The sequence below is a fragment of the Ailuropoda melanoleuca genome, chromosome 1 (assembly GCF_002007445.2).
Source record: "Ailuropoda melanoleuca isolate Jingjing chromosome 1, ASM200744v2, whole genome shotgun sequence".
In the NCBI taxonomy this organism is placed as follows: domain Eukaryota; kingdom Metazoa; phylum Chordata; class Mammalia; order Carnivora; family Ursidae; genus Ailuropoda; species Ailuropoda melanoleuca.
In genome coordinates, this window is record NC_048218.1 from 160,795,049 (window position 1) to 160,814,392 (window position 19,344).

The window sequence follows — 19,344 nt, forward strand, 5'->3', positions numbered from 1 at the left end:
ACTTTCCCTAATGGTAAGAGTGCCTAAACTGTCCAAACCATATGGTTTATACTGACCACCTGCTTTCCTTCTGAGAATATGAAATTTTAATATGTGCAAAGCAGAGGATACCCCAATAAAAACTATGGGCATTGACTTGTTAATCAATTTCCCCAGTAGACACGTGTTGTCACAACTCATTGCTGGAGGAATTAAGCACATCCTGTGTGACTCCCCTGGGAGAAGACTCTTGGAAGTTTGTGCCTGATTTTCTCCGAAATTCACCCCATGTGTCTCTTCCCTTTGCTGAGTTTGCATTGCATCCTTTTGCTGTAATAAATGACAACCACGAGTATGAGTCCTGTGACTCATTCACACTGAGTCCTGTGAGCCCTCCCTAGTAAATCACTGAACCCGAGGGTAGCGCTGGGAAACCCCGACAGAGTGGCTAAGTTTTTATCAAGGAAACGTAAGTAGAATTGATGTTGTAATTTTACTTTCACTTGCCAAAAAATATATTACTTGCCCTCCATTTCTAGTGTTTCACCTTTCTGTGGATTAGAAACAAATGTTGTAGTGAATCAGCTTCAATCTTGCTGAACAGAGTAATATCCATAGCTGTAATGTCCAATGTGGTAGACAGTAACCACCAGTGTGCATTTAATTTTAATTTTAAATTCTATAAAATTATATAAAGTTAAAAATTAAGGCCTCCAACTTCACACGTGCTAATGGCTATGATATTGGACAGTGCAAATTTCCATTATTGCAGACATTTCTACTGGACAGTCTTGCCTTAGAGGGTTAGTGCAGCAAAGAGATAAATGGAACCTTGATCACTAAATGACCTCACAGAGCTGAATAGACTCACCTACCTGGACCAACAATTACTGGACTGTTAGATGATAAGGAAACATATATCCATTTTAAGCAACTATATTTTAGGATATCTTGTTACAGCAGCTTACCCTATACTCTAACATAGCTCCTGATTTATTCTTTTTTTTTTTAAGATTTTATTTATTTATTTATTTGACAGAGAGAGAGAGGCAGTGAGAGAGGGAACACAAGCAGGGGAAGTGGGAGAGGGAGAAGCAGGCTTCCTGCTGAGGAGGGAGCCNAGCAACTATATTTTAGGATATCTTGTTACAGCAGCTTACCCTATACTCTAACATAGCTCCTGATTTATTCTTTTTTTTTTTTAAGATTTTATTTATTTATTTGACAGAGAGAGAGAGAGGCAGTGAGAGAGGGAACACAAGCAGGGGAAGTGGGAGAGGGAGAAGCAGGCTTCCTGCTGAGGAGGGAGCCTGGTGTGGGGCTCAATCCCAGGACCCTGAGCAGGGAGCCCAACATGGGGCTCGATCCCAGGACCCAGGATGATCCTGACCTGAGCTGAAGGCAGACACTTAACGACTGAGCCACCCGGGCGCCCCTCCTGATTTATTCTTAACCGAGGATGAAAAACGTATGAAGTTGGGGCGCCTGGGTGGCACAGCGGTTAAGTGTCTGCCTTCAGCTCAGGGCGTGATCCCGGCGTTATGGCATCGNGAGGAGGGAGCCCGGTGTGGGGCTCAATCCCAGGACCCTGAGCAGGGAGCCCAACATGGGGCTCGATCCCAGGACCCAGGATGATCCTGACCTGAGCTGAAGGCAGACACTTAACGACTGAGCCACCCGGGCGCCCCTCCTGATTTATTCTTAACCGAGGATGAAAAACGTATGAAGCAAAGTAACTGTGCAGGACAGGAGCAGATTNTTCCGCTGTGAGCCTGCTTCTTCCTCCCACTCCCCCTGCTTCTGTTCCCTCTCTCGCTGGCTGTCTCTATCTCTGTCAAATAAATAAATAAAATCTTTAAAAAAANCTGAAGGCAGACACTTAACGACTGAGCCACCCGGGCGCCCCTCCTGATTTATTCTTAACCGAGGATGAAAAACGTATGAAGCAAAGTAACTGTGCAGGACAGGAGCAGATTCAGAATACCTAAGTAGCACAGCTTCCCTTGGTACCCAGGTCTTTAATCAGGTAACATGCCAGTTGGTAACATTGTCCATATGGGATAGAGTCTGGATCCCAAAAGCTCAATTCTTGCTCTATCATTGCCCTTTTGTATTACCATTCAGGAAGAACTTAGACAAACAATCTATGTACTTCCTTCTAATGTAAGCATATAGTGCTATAAATTTCCCTGTCAGTACTGCTTTAACTTTGTCCCACAAAATTTCATATGCTGTATTTCCATTTTCATTCAGTTCAATGTATTTTTTTTTAATTTCTCTTGAGAGTTCTTTGACCCATGGATTATTGAAAAGTGTATTGTTTAGTTTCCCAATGTTTGGAGATTTTTAAATCATCTTTGTGATACCCATTTCTAATCTGGTTACACTGTGGTCAGAGAACATACTTTATGTGATTTCAATTCTTTAAAATTTGTTGAGGTTTGTTTTATGGTCCAGGATATAATCTATCTTGGCATATGTTCCATGGGTTCTTGAAAAAGAATACATATCCTGTTGCTATTAAGTGAAGTGTTTTATATGTCAATTAGCATCTGTTAGTTGAGAGCTTCTGTATCTTTGATGATTTTCTCTCTAGGTGTTCTATTGAGTGTTGAAAGGAGTATTGATGTTGCCAACTAGAATTGTGAATTTGTCTATTTTTCCTTTTAGTTCTCTTAGTTTTTACTTCATATATTTCACAGTTCTGTGATATGGTAAACACATGGTTGAGATTACTAGGTTTTCCTGGTAGCTTGACCCTTTAATCATTATGTAATAACTCTCTCTGTCTTTGGTAATTTTCTTTTCTCTAAGTCTACTTTATCTGATATTAATACACCTACTTCTGCTCTCTTTTGCTTAAGATCTGCATGGTATATATTTTTCCATACTTTTACTTTTAACCCACATATATCATTTGAACTATTTGAAGTGAATTTCTTGTATAACACATCATTGGGTCACATTTTAAATATACAGTGTGAATCTCTGTCTTTAACTGGTATGTTTAAATCGTTTATATTGAATGTAATTGTTGATATGTTAAGCCTCAAATCTGTCATTTTATTATTTCTTTTACTTTGATCTCTATTTTCTTTTTCCTGCCTTCCAGTAGGTTACTTGAGCATTTTTAGAATTCCATTTTGATTTACCTGTAGTGTTTTTGAGTGTATCTCTTTGTAGAGCTCTTCTAGTGTTTCCTCTAGGCATTTATTACATTATTTATCCATAATTGATCAGAGTCACTGGTGTCAACATTTTACCGATTTGAGTGAAACAGAAACTTTCTCTTTATACCCCTTTACTCACCTTCATTTATAATTGCCTTAATTATTTCCTCTCCATATATTGAGAACCACATTAGACATTAGATTAACATTTTTCCTTCAATAATCCAACATAATTTTAAAAACTCTAGAGGTATAAAATCTTAAAAAAGAAAATAAATTCTAGAGGGAAAATCTATTGTATTCAACCATTTCTTTTTTTTCTTTTGCTCTTTCCATGTTCTTTCTTCCTTTTTGATGTTTTAAGATTCCTTCTTTTACCATTTCTATTTTGTTTTTTGTTTATAGGGTACATATACGAGCAACAAATTTTCTTAGCTTTCCATCATCTGAGAATGTCTTCATTTCCCCTTCATTCCTGAAGGATATTTTCACTGAATTTAACAGTTCTTTTCTTTCAGCACTTGAAAAATGTCTGTCACTCCCTTCCAGTGTTTTATGGTTTCTGATGAAAAATCTGCTTGTCATTTAAATTGTTTTGTTTTGTTTTGTTTTCCTATAGGCAATCATAGTATGTCATTTCTTTCTGGCTGCTTTCAATAATTTTTCTTTGTCTTTAGTTTTCAGGTGGGAAAAGAAGTCTAAGTCCTTCATTTGTCCTTGATTAACACAAGAGTGGAAGGTGGCCTTTGTTACTACTAGGCAGGGATGGGAGTTCAGCCTTCCCACTAGGCCTTCACTGATGCCATGCTGGCTGAAGAGGGATGCCTCATTACTACTGCCCATTTTGATACCACTAACACGGGGAGGGAAGGAGGTGGCCTCATTACCACTGAGTGTTTGGAAAAGTTCTGACTCTCCATTAAGCCCCCTCTTACATCATGCTAGTGGGGCAGAGAAGGGCCACCTCCTTACCATCCAGTGGGAGAAGAAGTCCTGGCTCTGCTTGTGATCCACTGACACCACAAGGGCTGGGAGAGGGGAGGGGGGAGGAGTGTTCATTACTGCCTAGCAGGGATGGAAATCCCAGATCCCTACTTAGCCTTCTCTGACACCACCCATGCGGGGGTGTTGGGATGCCTCATTATAGTATCATGAGGGTAGAAGCCTGGGCTCCTCACTTGCTCTCAGCTAGAGAAGGTATAGTAAGACCATAGATATTTCTGTGGTATTTGACTGGAGTCTAGTGGCCATTATCTAAAAGTTTTCTGCCTTATGAGACTGTCCCTTCCCTAGTCATTTGGCTAGAAAGATCAAGCCTTTCTCAAGACATTTTTTTTTTTAATCTGCACCCTTTGGCATTTTCTGAGTTGCTGGTTTCTTCATTATTGAGTCTGAAATATATGAGGCAGAAAGAAAACCCAAGGAACTCACCATCATGTCATTCCTCAGGTCCTAAGGTCCCTAGGCAATTTGCCTCTTCTCTCTACAGAGTCTTCTTGTATTTGTTTTATACATAATATCTAGGGTTTAGTTACACCTAGTGGGAAGAACAGGGGACAGAATATCTATTCCATCTTCCTGAAAGCAGAATATGTGTACTAATATCAGGTACTCCCAGTTCTTAATCCAAACTCAAATTTCCAAGGCTACATCTTCATCATGACGAGTCCATGCCAGTGAGCCATCTCTCACTGATGAAAAAAGCCTTCCATTTCTTCACAGTAAAAAAAATACCAAACTAAAATTAAAAATCTATAATGCACAATAGGTATTAATTATATGTTACAAGTTCTAATATAATTATTATGGATACTATTTAATATATTAAGCTGGTGTTCTTTTCATTTCTAGTAATTCCTTTTTGTCCTATGACCTTTCCCCAACTCAAACTGAAGATTAAGGCATCTACTACTTCCAAAGAGAAGAAAAGATATGTAGAAAAGCAGATCATTTTTTTCAGTTGTCATAGCCTGATCTTTTGAGGATATGGCCAAAAAGGATGCATTACCAAATGGATTGGAGAAAATGCATGATTATATAAAATCCAGTTTTTCCTATCCTAGAGGAGAAACAGACTCCCTTAGCTGTGGAAGATAGGGAGTCATAAGATGGAAAAACAGGAGAGTTACTTGTTAATAAAAATCTCTGAGAAGGGCATCCAAACGTAGTATGTGTGTCTGAAGGTCACAAATAAGAATAGCCTGGAGAGCCCTTGGGTCAGGACAAAGCAGAGATAAGGATAATGTGACTGATGCATGAAGACCAATTTATATTCAATACCTTGGGAACAGAGACAACCACCTGAGGGCAGATAGCTTGTCCCCATCCCCATCTTACCCACTAGGAAGTCTCCACACTCCTGGGACTGACTTTCAATCCTGAAGGTATACGGGCAGTAGGGGAAGCAAGGCCCTGAATTGACTGAAGAAACCTTGATCCGGCCTTAGTGAAATTCTATAAAACGAGGGCTTGACATAGAACTTATGTTCAATTAAAAAAAAATAATAAAAAGACAGGGCTTACATACCTGTGTTGAGAGCCTAAGATTCATGCCCACTACAAAATAACAAAATAATAAAGAAATGTTGGCAAATTACCAGAAATATTCCAGTAAGAGAGTTCGTCTTTCTAGTAGAGTTGGTAGACGAAGTACATTTTAATAAATAAATTTTGTTTAGTATATCCACAAATGTTTCAATTATTAATTAAGTTCCATCCCAGTGTAATAATAATTAACTACAAAATGCCATAAAGACTAAGAGGTAGTTCTGACATCGCAACAAATCAGGTTTTAGAAATGTCCATCCTTTGAAAAAGAACCCCAAAGAAAAATGAAAATTAAGAGTTTTATAGCAAGAGTCAAATACTCTGTTTAGAAAATGGCAGTAATAACCATCAAGGGCCCAACACATGATTCGTTTTATGCTTAAAGACACTGATTAAATTTAATGAGGTAGTAACAACCACTGCAGACAAAGTGGTTACAGGAATTTTTACATTTCTCTGTGAAATGCTATAGACCAAAACAGGAACTACAGACATACCTTGTTTTATTGCACTTCACAGACACTGAATTGTTTTACAATGAAAATTTGTGGCAACCCTGCACTGATCGAGTCTACTGGCACTATTTTTCCAAGAGCATTTGCTCACTTCACGTCTCTGTGTCCTATCGACAAATGTTGTGTGTGTTCTGACTGCTCCACTGACCAGCCGTTCCCCTGTCTCTTTCCCTCTCCTCGAGCCTCCCTATTCCCTGAGATACAATATTGAAATTAGGCCAATTAATAACCCTATTATGGTCTCTTAAGTGTTCAAGTGAAAGGAAATATTGCATGTCTCTCATGTTAAATCAAAAGCTAGAAATGATTACGCTTAGTGAGGAAGGCATGTCAAAAGCCAAGATAAGCTAAATCTAAGCCTCTTATGTCAAGCTGTTAGCCAAGTTGTGAATGCAAAGGAAAAGTTCTTGAAGGAAATTAAAAGTGCTACTCCAGTGAACACGCAAGTGGTAAGAAAGTAAAACAGCCTTGTTGCCAGTATGGAGGAAGTTTTAATGGTCTAGATGGAAGCCACAACACTCCCTCAAACCAAAGCCCAATCCAGAGCAAGGCTCTAACTCTCTTCAATTCTGTGAAGGCTGAGAGAGGTGAGGAAGCTGCAGAAGAAGAGTGTGAAGCTAGCAGAGGCTGGTTTGTGAGGTTGAAGGACAGAGGCCATCTCCAGAACATGAAAGTGCAAGGGGGAGTAGCAGGTGCTGATGTGGAAGCTGCAGCAAGTGATCTAGGAGATCGGGCTAAGTTCATCAGTGAAGGTGGCTGCCCTAAACAACAGATTTTCTTTCTTTTTTAAGATTTTATTTATTTATTTGACACAGAGAGAGAAAGCACACAAGCAGGGGGAGAGGCAGAGGGAGAAGGAGAAGCTGACTGCCTGCAGAGCAGGGAGCCTGATGTGGGGCTCAATCCCAGGACCCCAAGATCATGACCTGAGCCGAAGGCAGTTGCTTAACCTGAGCCACCCAGGTGCCCCAACAGATTTTCAACACAGATGAAACAGCCTTATATTGGGAGACGATGCCTTTCAGGACTTTCATAGCTGGAGAGGAAAAATCAATGCTTGGTCTCAAAGCTTCAAAGGACAGGCTGACCCTCTTGTTAGGGGCCAGTGCACCTGGTGACTTTAAGCTGAAGCCAATGCTCATTCCAAAAATTCTAGGGCCCTTAAGAATTACACTAAATACTCTGCCTGAGCTCTAAAATGGTATAACAAACCCTGGCTGACAGTACATCTGTCTATAACATAGTTTACTGAATATTTTAAGCCACTGTTGAGACCTACTGCTCAAAAAGAAACATTCCTTTCAAAATATGACTGCTCATGGGATGCCCGGGTGGGTCAGTTGGTTGAGCAACGAACTCTTGATTTGGGCTCAGGTCATGATCTCAGGATCATGAATCTGACCCTGAGTTGGGCTCTGCTCTCAGCAGGGGGTCTGCCTGAGATTCACTCTCTCCCTGTGCTCCTTGACCCCATACTCTCTCTCTTTCTCTAAAATAATAAATAAATCTTTTTAAAAAATATGTCTGCTCATTGACAGTGCACCTGGTCACCCAAGAGCTCTGATGGAGATGGACAATGAGATGAATGTTGTTTTCGTGCCTGCTAACAGATTCATTCTGCAGCCCATGGATCAAAAAGTATTTTTTACTTTCAAGTCTTACCACTAAAGAAAAAGATTTTGTAAGGCTGTGGCTGCCACAGATAGTGATTTCTCTGATGGGTCTCAGCAGTGTAAATTTAAAACCTTCTGGAAAGGTTGCACCACTCTAGAAGCCATTGAGAACATTGTGATTCACGGGAAGAGGTTGAAATATCACCATTCACGGTGGTTTGGAAGAAGTTGATTCCAGCCCTCATGGAGGACTGTTACGGGTTCAAGACTTCAGGAAGTAACTACAGATGTGGTGGAAATAGCAAAAGAACTAGAACCAGATGTGCAGCCTGAAGATGGGACTGAATGGCTGCAACCTTATGATCAAACTTAAATGGATGCGGAGTTGCGTCTTATGGATGAGCAAAGAAAGTGGTTTCTTCACATGGTATCTACTCCTAGTGAAGATGCTGTGAAGACTGTTGAAAGGACAACAAAGGATTTAGAATATTCCATAAACTTAGTTGATAAAGCAGCAGCAGGGTTTCTGAGGACTCTTAATTTTGAAAGAACTTCTACTGAGGGTAAAATGCTCTCAAACAGCACCGCATGCCACAGAGAAATGGTTCATGAAAGGAAGAGTCCATTGATGAAGCAAACTTGATTTTTGTCTTGTCTTACGTAATTGCCTCAGCCACCCCAACCTTTAGCAACAACCACCCGACCAGTCAGCAGCCACCAACATCCAGGCAGGACCCTCCACCAGCAAAAAGATTACAAAAAATCGCTGAAAGCTCAGATGATAGTTAGCATTTTTTAGCAATAAGTTTTTTTTTAATGAGGTATGTACATTGTTTTATATACTGAGAAGCCAAAAAATTCATTTAACTTGCTTTATTGACATACTTTGTTGCAGCAGTCTAGAACCAGACCTGCAGGATCTCTGAGGTGTACCTGTATATGCACCTTTACATGTGAAATGCCACGTTACAATCATGTGCTAGCTTGCTTTTCCCTTCTTTTCCCAGCCAGCATTTCCCAGAGAGGGCCCTCATGAATGATGCCCAGGAATCTGCTTTTTCACAAGTTCTTAGGGGATTCTGATGATTCAAAAGATAGAAAACAAGAGAGTACTCTAAATAGACTCTAACTCAGGCCCAATTAAACAGATCAAGGGCCACAGCCCCTGCTGTTTCTGGGAAAGCTTCCTTCCCTTCTTCCCCCTCTAACTCACCCTGTCCTAACAGCTTCTATTTCCTCACAAGTCTCTGCGGCCAAAGCAAACTTCTCAACCTGTAACATTCCAGCCAATTTTGACTTCACCTTCCTTGAAAACTACCGTTCCTGTGGAACTTCTGGGTAAAGAAAGTGGAGTAATATATTCTATTCCACTGGCCTTTCTCAAATTTTTCTGAAAACAACAAAAATGAAAAAACGATGGGGAAAAAACCCAATACCATCAGGGAAGCAGAGAAACAAACACAGCCCCAGGCTGCAAGTACACTGCCCCAAATCTGGGGAGTTTGGATGGAGATGTCGGAGGAATGGATCTCCCACACAGTACATATTCTCCTAAAGGAATTGCCAGCATTCTGAAGGGTCTCTGGGTCAGAGCAACAGTCCTGGGGGTAAACATGGCCCACAGAAGTGAGGTATACAGTCTGTTCAGATATAATATGTGTTTCTTTCCTGAGAACAAATTCAAACACAACTGGTAATTAGGGAGGTGATAGAACACAGTGCAGAAATTGTGTGGGTTCATATATGACCTTTCCCAGTTGCTTTGCAGCCACCAGGAGCAGGATTTCTCACAACTAAAGAGAAAGACTTAATAGTATATAAAAATCCTAAACAGTATATAAAATCCAAAAATTAAAAAAAAATACAAAAGGGGGGACCCAAATTCAGTTTAGTGACTGGTGTAGGGACTTCAAAGACCTCTACATTTTCTACTCCATTAAGATTTAAGGGAATTGAGAGTGCAGATGTCAAAACTGCAAAGGCATTTGCCCTGTGTTAAAAAGAAAAAACAAAAACAAAAAACAACAAAAAAAAAATACACAGGAGTGCCTGGGTGGCTCAGTCGGTCAAGTGTCTGCCTTTGATTCAGGTCATGATCCCAGGGTCCTGGGATCAAGTCCCACATCAGGCTCCTTGCTCAGCAGGGAGCCTGCTTCTCCCTCTGCTTGCTGCTCCCCCTGCTTGTGCTCTCTCTCTCTTTCTGTCAAATAAATAAATAAAATCTTTTTTAAAAAATCAATGAAAAGATATGTGGGTCAGATCAGATTTTTTATTTGGAGACTAATCTCTGTTAGAAGAAAAAGCTCGTAAGGACCTGAACTTCAGTTTAAAGCTGCAAGGATCTACTAAATGATGCCAGATGCAAACGCACACGGAGATTTACCTGTGCTACTGGTTTTTTGTTTTTGTTTTTTTTTTTAATAGAATTGTTATGGGTTTTGTGTTGCACTGAATACAAAATCACAAAATTGTGAGTAATGTTCTCCTAACTCATCTTTCCCAGAAACCCTATTTTTAGAGTACAGCTTTGCAGAACACAAGGTTTTTCAGTAATGTATAAATGGTGCTATAGCAGAAATGCCTTTAGGCCTATGAAGAGGTCTAGTTCAACTCCACTGAAAGGCAGAGAAGAAATGATAAAGGTTAAGGGAGAAACCAGGCACACTGTTGACTCCCAGCATCCTAACCAAGGGAACTAGGGGCAAAGCAGATCTCCAAATAAGACAGAGTGGGTGAATATTGTCTGAGAAGCTGAACACTAAGTCCCTTAGGCCTCGTCCTAACTCAGGCTTCAGAATACTGGAAGCCTGGCAGGAAGAATCTTCTCTGGGGAATCTGATAAAAGTGTAAAAATGTAAAAATGCTAATTTCAGGAGCTTCCCCACAAACGGTCCACCCATCATTTTGGAAAGTTTAAGAATGACAAACCCTGCACACACATGCTCAAAGTTCCCAATCAGCTTTTTAGTTCTTAACTCTTTAATATGAGCAAACAACCAAATTAGACATCTAAGGAAATCTCTAATATAGAAGATAAAGACAAAAAAAAAAAAGTAATTTTCAGGAAACAGATGCTTTGCAGTGAAGAAAACTTCAAAAGTATCATTAATCTCCTCAGAGAGATACAAGAGGATATTGCATCCATGAAAAAAGAATTGGAGGCTATAGGGGCATCTGGGTGGCACAGTCGGTTAAGCATCTGCCTTTGGCTCAGGTCACGATCCCAGGGTCCTGGGATGGAGTCTGTATGGGGCTCTTTGATCAGCGGGAAGCCTACTTCTCCCTCTACCTGTTGCACCCCCTGTTTGTGTTCTCTTTCTCTCATGCAAATAAATAAATAAAATCTTTAAAAAAAAAAAGAGAGAGAATTGGAGGCTATAAAAAAGGAAACATTCCAAGAACAAAAAAGGAGCTAAAACACACAAAAAATTTTAAAAGGCAAGCAGCCTAAAACAAACAAATAAACAGAAATTACAGAAAGAGAGGGCAGAGAAAATGGAAAGAAGGGAATCAACAAAAATAATTCAAGATAATTTTTCAGAATGAAAACATACAAGTCCAAATTGGAAGGGTCACACACAATTAATGTTTTTAAGATACCCTACATTAAAAAAATTATCAAGGCATATTCTTGTGAAATTTCAGAACTGTGGGGACAAAGAGAAGATTCTGCATGCTTCAGAGGGGGGAAAAAAAGTCACACTTAAAAAAAAAAAAAAACAGGTATCAGAGGCACCAGGGTGGCTCAGTCAGTTAAGCATCTGACTATTGATTTCAGCTCAGGTCATGATCACAGGGTTTTGGGATCGAGCCCTGCGGCAGGCTCTGCACTCAGCTCTTTCTCTCTCTCTCAAATAAATAAAATCTTAAAAATTTTTTTAAAAAAAGGTATCAGACTGCTTNGAAAAAAAGTCACACTTAAAAAAAAAAACAACAGGTATCAGAGGCACCAGGGTGGCTCAGTCAGTTAAGCATCTGACTATTGATTTCAGCTCAGGTCATGATCGCAGGGTTTTGGGATCGAGCCCTGCGGCAGGCTCTGCACTCAGCTCTTTCTCTCTCTCTCAAATAAATAAAATCTTAAAAATTTTTTTAAAAAAAAGTATCAGACTGCTTTAGACTTCTCAACAGCAATACTAGAAGCAAGAAGACTGAAGAATAAGAAGCAATGGAGCAATGTCTTCAGCATTCTTCTAAATTCAGCCAAATAATCAAGTATGAAAAAAGAATGAAGACATTTTTAGATACTCCAGGACTCCAAAAATTTATATCCCATGCACTCTTTTGGAAGAAACTACTGCATGTTGAGCTTCACCAAAGAAAGAGAGTAAACCAAGGAAAAGGAAGATATGGAACAGAAGAAAGAGGACAGAGGGGCGCCTGGGTGGCACAGCGGTTAAGCATCTGCCTTCGGCTCAGGGCGTGATCCCGGCGTTATGGGATCGAGCCCCACATCAGGCTCCTCTGCTATGAGCCTGCTTCTTCCTCTCCCACTCCCCCTGCTTGTGTTCCCTCTCTCGCTGGCTGTCTCTATCTCTGTCAAATNGGTAAACCAAGGAAAAGGAAGATATGGAACAGAAGAAAGAGGACAGAAATGAAGGTAATCTCAAGGCAGATTGATGAAGGAAGGGTTAATAAATGTGCACCAGGTTTAGAGGATAGCAGTCTGGATTGAAGCAGTATCACCAAAAGAGGCCAAGTTGAGGGCTGTCATCCCACAAATACGAGCTGTCTTGTATTACCTTTTTGATCCATGACAGAATACCTAGTGAGCCTGGCTCACATTATTATCTATACTCAGCCTATCTTGACTATATGCTAATTAACTGAGTTCCTTCTTTCCTTTCCATGCCTTACAACCTGGATCAACTGAGGATATATGCAGAGTATATACTTCTATCCAAAGCATCTCAGTCTTTAACATGTATCGAATCACTGATGGAACACAGATTGCTGGGCTCCAACCCCAGAGATGTCTATTCCATAAGTCTGTGCTAGGACCTAGGAACTTCTAACAAGTACTCAGATCATACTGATGCCACTGGCCAAGGAACCATACTTTGAGAACCACTGCTTTTTACCTATCCTTGAGTGCTAGGGTTGATCATGGTGAGCTGGGAAGCAACAAACACAAAAATCCCACTCTCTCTACCCATTTTTCCTCTGGACATCCCCGGCCCACACTCCTGGCCTGCCAGATGTTTTGACTTTCCCAGGACTCCTTTGAGCCTTTGCCCAAAGACTTCTCCAGAAGGGTCTCTTGTAAATCATGGCCAAGAAACTCTATACAGCTTATTTTCTCCCAGGAGACTTTTTCTAACAATAGCAATATAGCTCTTTCCCTATTCAGGTAGGTTTGTACTAATTGATTGTGTTTTTATGTATGCTTATACACACATACAATAGGTGATTTTAAAAATTGTTTTCAAGTGAGGATATAATGAACACAAAAGTCAGCAAATGGTCACCACCAGGGGAAGAATGGTGTGAGCAGGGCAGGGCACACAGAAGATTTCTAAGACACTGGAATCTTCTATTTATATGTGAATGTTCCTTTTATTATTAGCCTGTAGAGACTAATAATCATATATCTTATTTACTCTTCTCTATGAATTATACAGTCCATAATCTCTTAAAAAGAGGAAATAACACCTTCCTATGGAACAGTCTCTCTCAATAAAAAAGGTCGGGGGGAGGGAAGACAACTGTTCCTCTAAGATGAAGATGGTAACCAATTTGATGAGAGGATGTTGAGACAATAAACCCAAGCTGGGGTACAGACTACCACAGTTCACTACTCTACCCACTCCCTTCATTGGTGGCCAACCCATTCAAAGATGTGTAATAATCAGATATCAATCAACATAGAACTATATACATTAAAAACTACCAAAACATCAATATAGGAAAAAAGAAATGTGAGCAAAGAATTGATGAAGAACACATGTCACAAAAGGAACTACCCAGAGACTGCTGTTACTGGATAGACTAAGTAGAATTGCTGACGCTGACAGAGCTTCTTGAAAATCATTGACCAAGAGTCCAGGAATAGGGGCAGGGACTCACTTAACTCCCCAAGCAAAGAGTGGAACAAAAAGTCACCAGTGTCTTTAAAGGAAGGAGGAAAAAGAAAGCAGCTCAAAGCTAAAATACCCTGTGGTAGGTACCCTGTGGAGGCTGCCTGCCTCGCTTCTCCAGGGGCTGCCAGGGTTGTGTGAGTTGGGTGCCCAGCAGCACTGTCTGGACTCGAAGATGCTACCCTGGGCCATAGTTGACTGGTCCAAGGATAAACTCAAACAACGGCTCAAGGCAGGTCTATGAAATTCTCCAGAAATAAACTGAGACTGGTTTGCTGAAGCAGAGCATGCTGATAGCAAAATTCCACTAACTCCTGCTACTGAACCCTCAGTCCCTGTTCTCACCAAGTTTGCCTGGTCAGTGACTTCTTAGATGAGTGAGAGAATTCTGTGTCTATCCAACGCATTTCCTTTTTGCTTAAGCTAGCCAGAGACTATTTTCTGTTTCTTACAACCAAATAATCTTAATTCATGCAGCCTTGTAACTATTTTCAGGAGAAGCCTCCCAGAGCTTGACTTCTGAATACTTGTGTTAATTTATTTTTTTAAAAAAATATTGTAAGCCAAACACTTGAGATTCCTGGAAACTGTATGACACATACTGTTCTCTTTGTAATGAACTCATTTTCCCCTAAAGAGAAAGTAAGTCAGCCTGCACAGCTGGCCTCCTGGGTAATGTGATAACTCAGCTTGGACAACCTCACTAGAGTCTGACCACCTGAATCACTCAGAGGCACACTGGAAATGGCATGCAAACAAGTATCATTATTTATACCATGAAAATATTCCCTGAAATTCGGTAAACCATTCAATCCAACTTGCTTGTTTTGATTAATTTTATCTTCACTATTAATATTTTCTTTTTATTATAGGAGTAGAATGGATTAAGTAAGATAGAGTAGTGTTCACAATTAGCTGGTTCAATAATTTGTTTTCAGATATTATAGTCTATTGATATATTCACATAACTCACAAATGAACCATGTCAAAGTAAGAAGCCACAAATTCAATAATTGATAGAGTAGTCCTTCGTATTTCGGCATTTGAGCAGTTTGGAAGTCTTAATCTAAGAATCACCCCTCCAAACCCTTAAGTCCCCAGTCTAGATTGACCAGTGATTCAGGGATTAGTGTATATTAAACCACACCCCATCACCCCCCACAACACACACACACAGAAACACATACCATACCCCCCACGCACACAAATACCTTTCTCCCTACTAGACTTCAAGGGCGCTTCAAATGTAGACCAGGTTACGGATCAAACATACTGGAAAAAAAATATTTCACACACGTAAGCCACTGTCGCAGCTCACTCTTCTAAGTGTTACACCTCTCAAAATGGGTGCCCTTAATAAGAGGAAACTGAAGACAATATATATTTCATCAATGATGACAGATATGCTTCCTGAGTGCTCATTCTAAAGTCCAGCACCATGCTAAGCATTTCTCATGCTTACTTTAGTCTTTCCAATACTCTATGACGTAAATATTACCACCTGTATGAGAAACTGAAACTTAAAGGTCAGTAACTTGCCACACAGCTTGTTAGTGGTGAAGCTGGACCTCAGGCCTAGGCCCCACAGCTAGTAAGTCTCGATGCTAGAATTCTGTCTGACTTTGTCCTAGTTTCAAGGTCACCTCTTTCCCTGTCATAGGATTAACTACTCCCAGGATGACTGAGAGAGAATGATAGTTGGCTTCAGAGAAAATGCCACCCTATCACCTGAAAACCCCATCTAAATCCTTTTCTTGTCTTTTAAGTTAAAAATCTTCATTCTTGATGTTAGAAAATTATAATAATGTTATTGTTCAAAAAAAAGTTAGGAAAGCCTATATTGTTATAAAAGATACAAAAATTTACATCCATGGGGGCTTCTGTCAACTTTTCCAACTCCCATGGCCTGTGTGGCCAGTTAAGCAGGATCGGCACACTCAGAACTACCCTCCGGGAGCAGTTGATGGCTCTGTTGCCAGCACATCCAGAGATCGATCCAGTGAACTAGCCATGTGTGAAGACCTAACATAGTATTTATTTCAGGTAGAGACACAGCTTTCACTTCATCTTAAAAATACAATTTTCTACAGTTCTCATGTTATTTTACAGAAATGTAAATGTTACATTTTATATATACAAAGAGAGAGAGACTTATTAAGTACGGTCTCCTAAACTGAAACTACGTCAGCAAGGGCACTTGAAACGTGATGTTCAAAGTCACTGGGGCACCTGGGTGACTCAGTTGGTTAAGCAACTGCCTTCAGCTCAGGTCATGATCCCAGGGTCCTGGGACCGAGCCCTGCATCAGGCTGTCTGCTCAGTGGCAAGCCTGTTTCTCCCCCTCCCTCTGCCCCTCCTCCAGCCTGTGCGGTCTCTCTCACTCTCTGTCTCTCAAATAAATAAATACATAAATAAATCTTTAAAAAAAAAAAAAGTCACCTGAGGTCTGAAGCCTTGGTTCACTCCTGCTGCCCCACCTAGAAATGGGAGCATAAACCAGCAGACTGGGATAACCTACATTCCTAGTACCATTCATGCTCCAAAGCTATGCTACAACTGGCTCAGAAACTTACAAACACAGAAATGAAATATACATGTGCAGTTGGGAGGATGAGGTTGCCACTGAATGAGTTGGGAAACCTACAGGAGAAATAATTTTCAGGGGAAGATCAGGAGTCCAGTGTTGAACATGACAAATTTGAGATGCCCATTAGATACCTGTGTGGTGATACTGCGGAGATAACTAGTATGTAATTATTACACTTAATAATCTGCTAACTTCATTTCCACTGTCATGAATTACTCATTCAGTTACCATTCATCTACCTGCTTTCCAGCTTCTAAAATATGATTGTTGTTTTCTCTCTCCCTGTTCTTCCTGCTCTTGTGGGTCTATGATTATTTTTAAATACCTTTATGTTAGGTCTGGTGAGGTTTTAGGAGAGAGAAAAATTAAACAGATGTAATAGATGTATTAAAGCTGCTATCATAACACTGAAATTCTCTTTCCTTTTTTACATGAAATAAAGTTACTTTAAAAGAGGATACAGTATAAAGAACTCCTACAACTCAATGACAACAAAAAAACAAGTAATCCAATTCAAAAATGGGCAACGGAGGGGCACCTGGGTGGATCAGTCGGTTAAGCACCTGCCTTCAGCTCAAGTCATGATCCCAAAGTCCTGGGATGGAGCCCCATGTCAGGCTCCTGGCTCAGCGGGGAGGCTGCTTCTCCCTCTCCCTCTGCACCACACCCCCTGCTCATGCTCTGTCTCAGATAAATATATAAATCTTAAAAGAAAAGAAAAGGGCAAAGGAGGGGCACCTGAGTGGCTCAGTTAGTTAAGCGTCTGACTCTTGATGTCTGCTCAGGTCTTAATCTTAGGGTCGTGAGTTCGAGCCCCTACTTTAAAATAAAAAACAAAAATAAAACTCTGCCAGAATGGACTGGCATAGATTTCTCCAAAGATATATAAATGACCAATAAGCACATGAAAATATATTCAACATCACTTACCATTAGGAAAGTACAAATCGAGGGGCGCCTGGGTGGTAAAGGACTGGAATAGACATTTCTCCAAAGATATATAAATGACCAATAAGCACATGAAAATATATTCAACATCACTTACCATTAGGAAAGTACAAATCGAGGGGCGCCTGGGTGGTAAAGGACTGGAATAGACATTTCTCCAAAGATATATAAATGACCAATAAGCACATGAAAATATATTCAACATCACTTACCATTAGGAAAGTACAAATCGAGGGGCGCCTGGGTGGTAAAGGACTGGAATAGACATTTCTCCAAAGATATATAAATGACCAATAAGCACATGAAAATATATTCAACATCACTTACCATTAGGAAAGTACAAATCGAGGGGCGCCTGGGTGGTAAAGGACTGGAATAGACATTTCTCCAAAGATATATAAATGACCAATAAGCACATGAAAATATATTCAACATCACTTACCATTAGGAAAGTACAAATCGAGGGGCGCCTGGGTGGTAAAGGACTGGAATAGACATTTCTCCAAAGATATATAAATGACCAATAAGCACATGAAAATATATTCAACATCACTTACCATTAGGAAAGTACAAATCGAGGGGCGCCTGGGTGGCTCAGTCGTTAAGCGTCTGCCTTAGGCTCAGGGCCGAAGTTGATCCCGGAGTTCTGGGATCGAGCCCCACATCAGGCTCCTCTGCGGGAAGCCTGCTTCTTCCTCTCCCACTCCCCCTGCTTGTGTTCCCTCTCTCACTGGCTGTCTCTCTCTCTGTCAAATAAATAAATAAAATCTTAAAAAAAAAAAAAAAAAGTAAAGTACAAATAGAAACCACAATGGGATAGCACTTCACACTTATAAAGAGGGCTATTATCAAAGAAACAGGAAAACAAGTGTTGGTGAGGATGTGGAGAATTTGGAAACCTTGTGCATTGCTGGTAGAAATGTAAAATGGTGTAGCCATCGTAAACAACACTTTCGTAGCTCCTCAAAAGATAAACATAGAATTGCCATATGATCCAGCAATTCCACTCCTAGGCACATACTCAAAAGAACCAAAAGCAGGGCTTTGATGAGATACTTGTACACCCTTTTCAATGCATCACTGTTCACAATAGCAGAAAGGCAGAAATAACCCAAGTGTCTGTCAAAAGATGAATGGATAAACAAAATAGATAGACAATGAAAGATTATGCAGCTTTAACAAACAATGAAATTCTAATACATGTTATGATATGGACAGACCTTGAAAACATGCTAAGTAAATAATATGACATGAAGACATGGAGGACAAATATTGTATGATTCCCTAATATCAGGTACCTAGATAGGCAAATTGGTACTGACAGAAAGTAGAATAGAGGTTACCGGGGGCTGGGGTAAGAGAATGGAGAGTTAGTGTTTAATGGCTACAGAGTTTCTGTTAGAGATCATGAAAAAGTTCTGGAAAATAAAGGACTGCACATTTTGAATATATTTAATACCACTGAATTGTACACTTAAAAGTGATCAAAGTGGTAAATTTTATATTACATATAACTGATCACATAAAAAAATCAATTTTTTTTCAATATGATTACATACACTCCAAACAACAGAGGTGATCACCACAAGGGTACACTGTCAGCTAAATTTTCTGGTAAAGTTAGAGTTGAGCAGCAAACTTCTTATTTCACCTTTGTTGAAAATCCTTTTTAAATTTATGATCTCACTTTCCTCCTAATGATCCTAAGTGGCTGAGAACCTTCAGCTAAGTAACAGTGATCCACACAAGCCAGCAGTAAATGATTACCCGGCAGCTCAGTCTGCCGGCAGCTGGGTTTCACTGGGCCGCACAGTGTGGTGACATATTTTAATTTGCTGCCAATGTCTGAAAAAAAAAATCTAATAAAAATCTAGATTTCCAACTTCCCTTAAAAATCAGATCTAGTGG

At 40.1% G+C, this 19,344-nt stretch overlaps 1 protein-coding gene across 1 annotated transcript in view; it reads right to left on the bottom strand.

Moving 5' to 3' along the window:
- Positions 1 to 18,048, bottom strand: part of LOC105238544 — a 188,705-nt gene extending 170,657 nt beyond the window's left edge. Inside the window, exons 1-2 of the mRNA XM_034669085.1 lie at positions 17,994 to 18,048; positions 15,113 to 15,173 (exon numbers count right to left, since the gene is read on the bottom strand). The gene's annotated coding sequence lies outside the window, so the exon portion shown is untranslated. The remainder of the gene's footprint in view (positions 1 to 15,112; positions 15,174 to 17,993) is intronic.
- Positions 18,049 to 19,344: the final 1,296 nt, after the last annotated feature.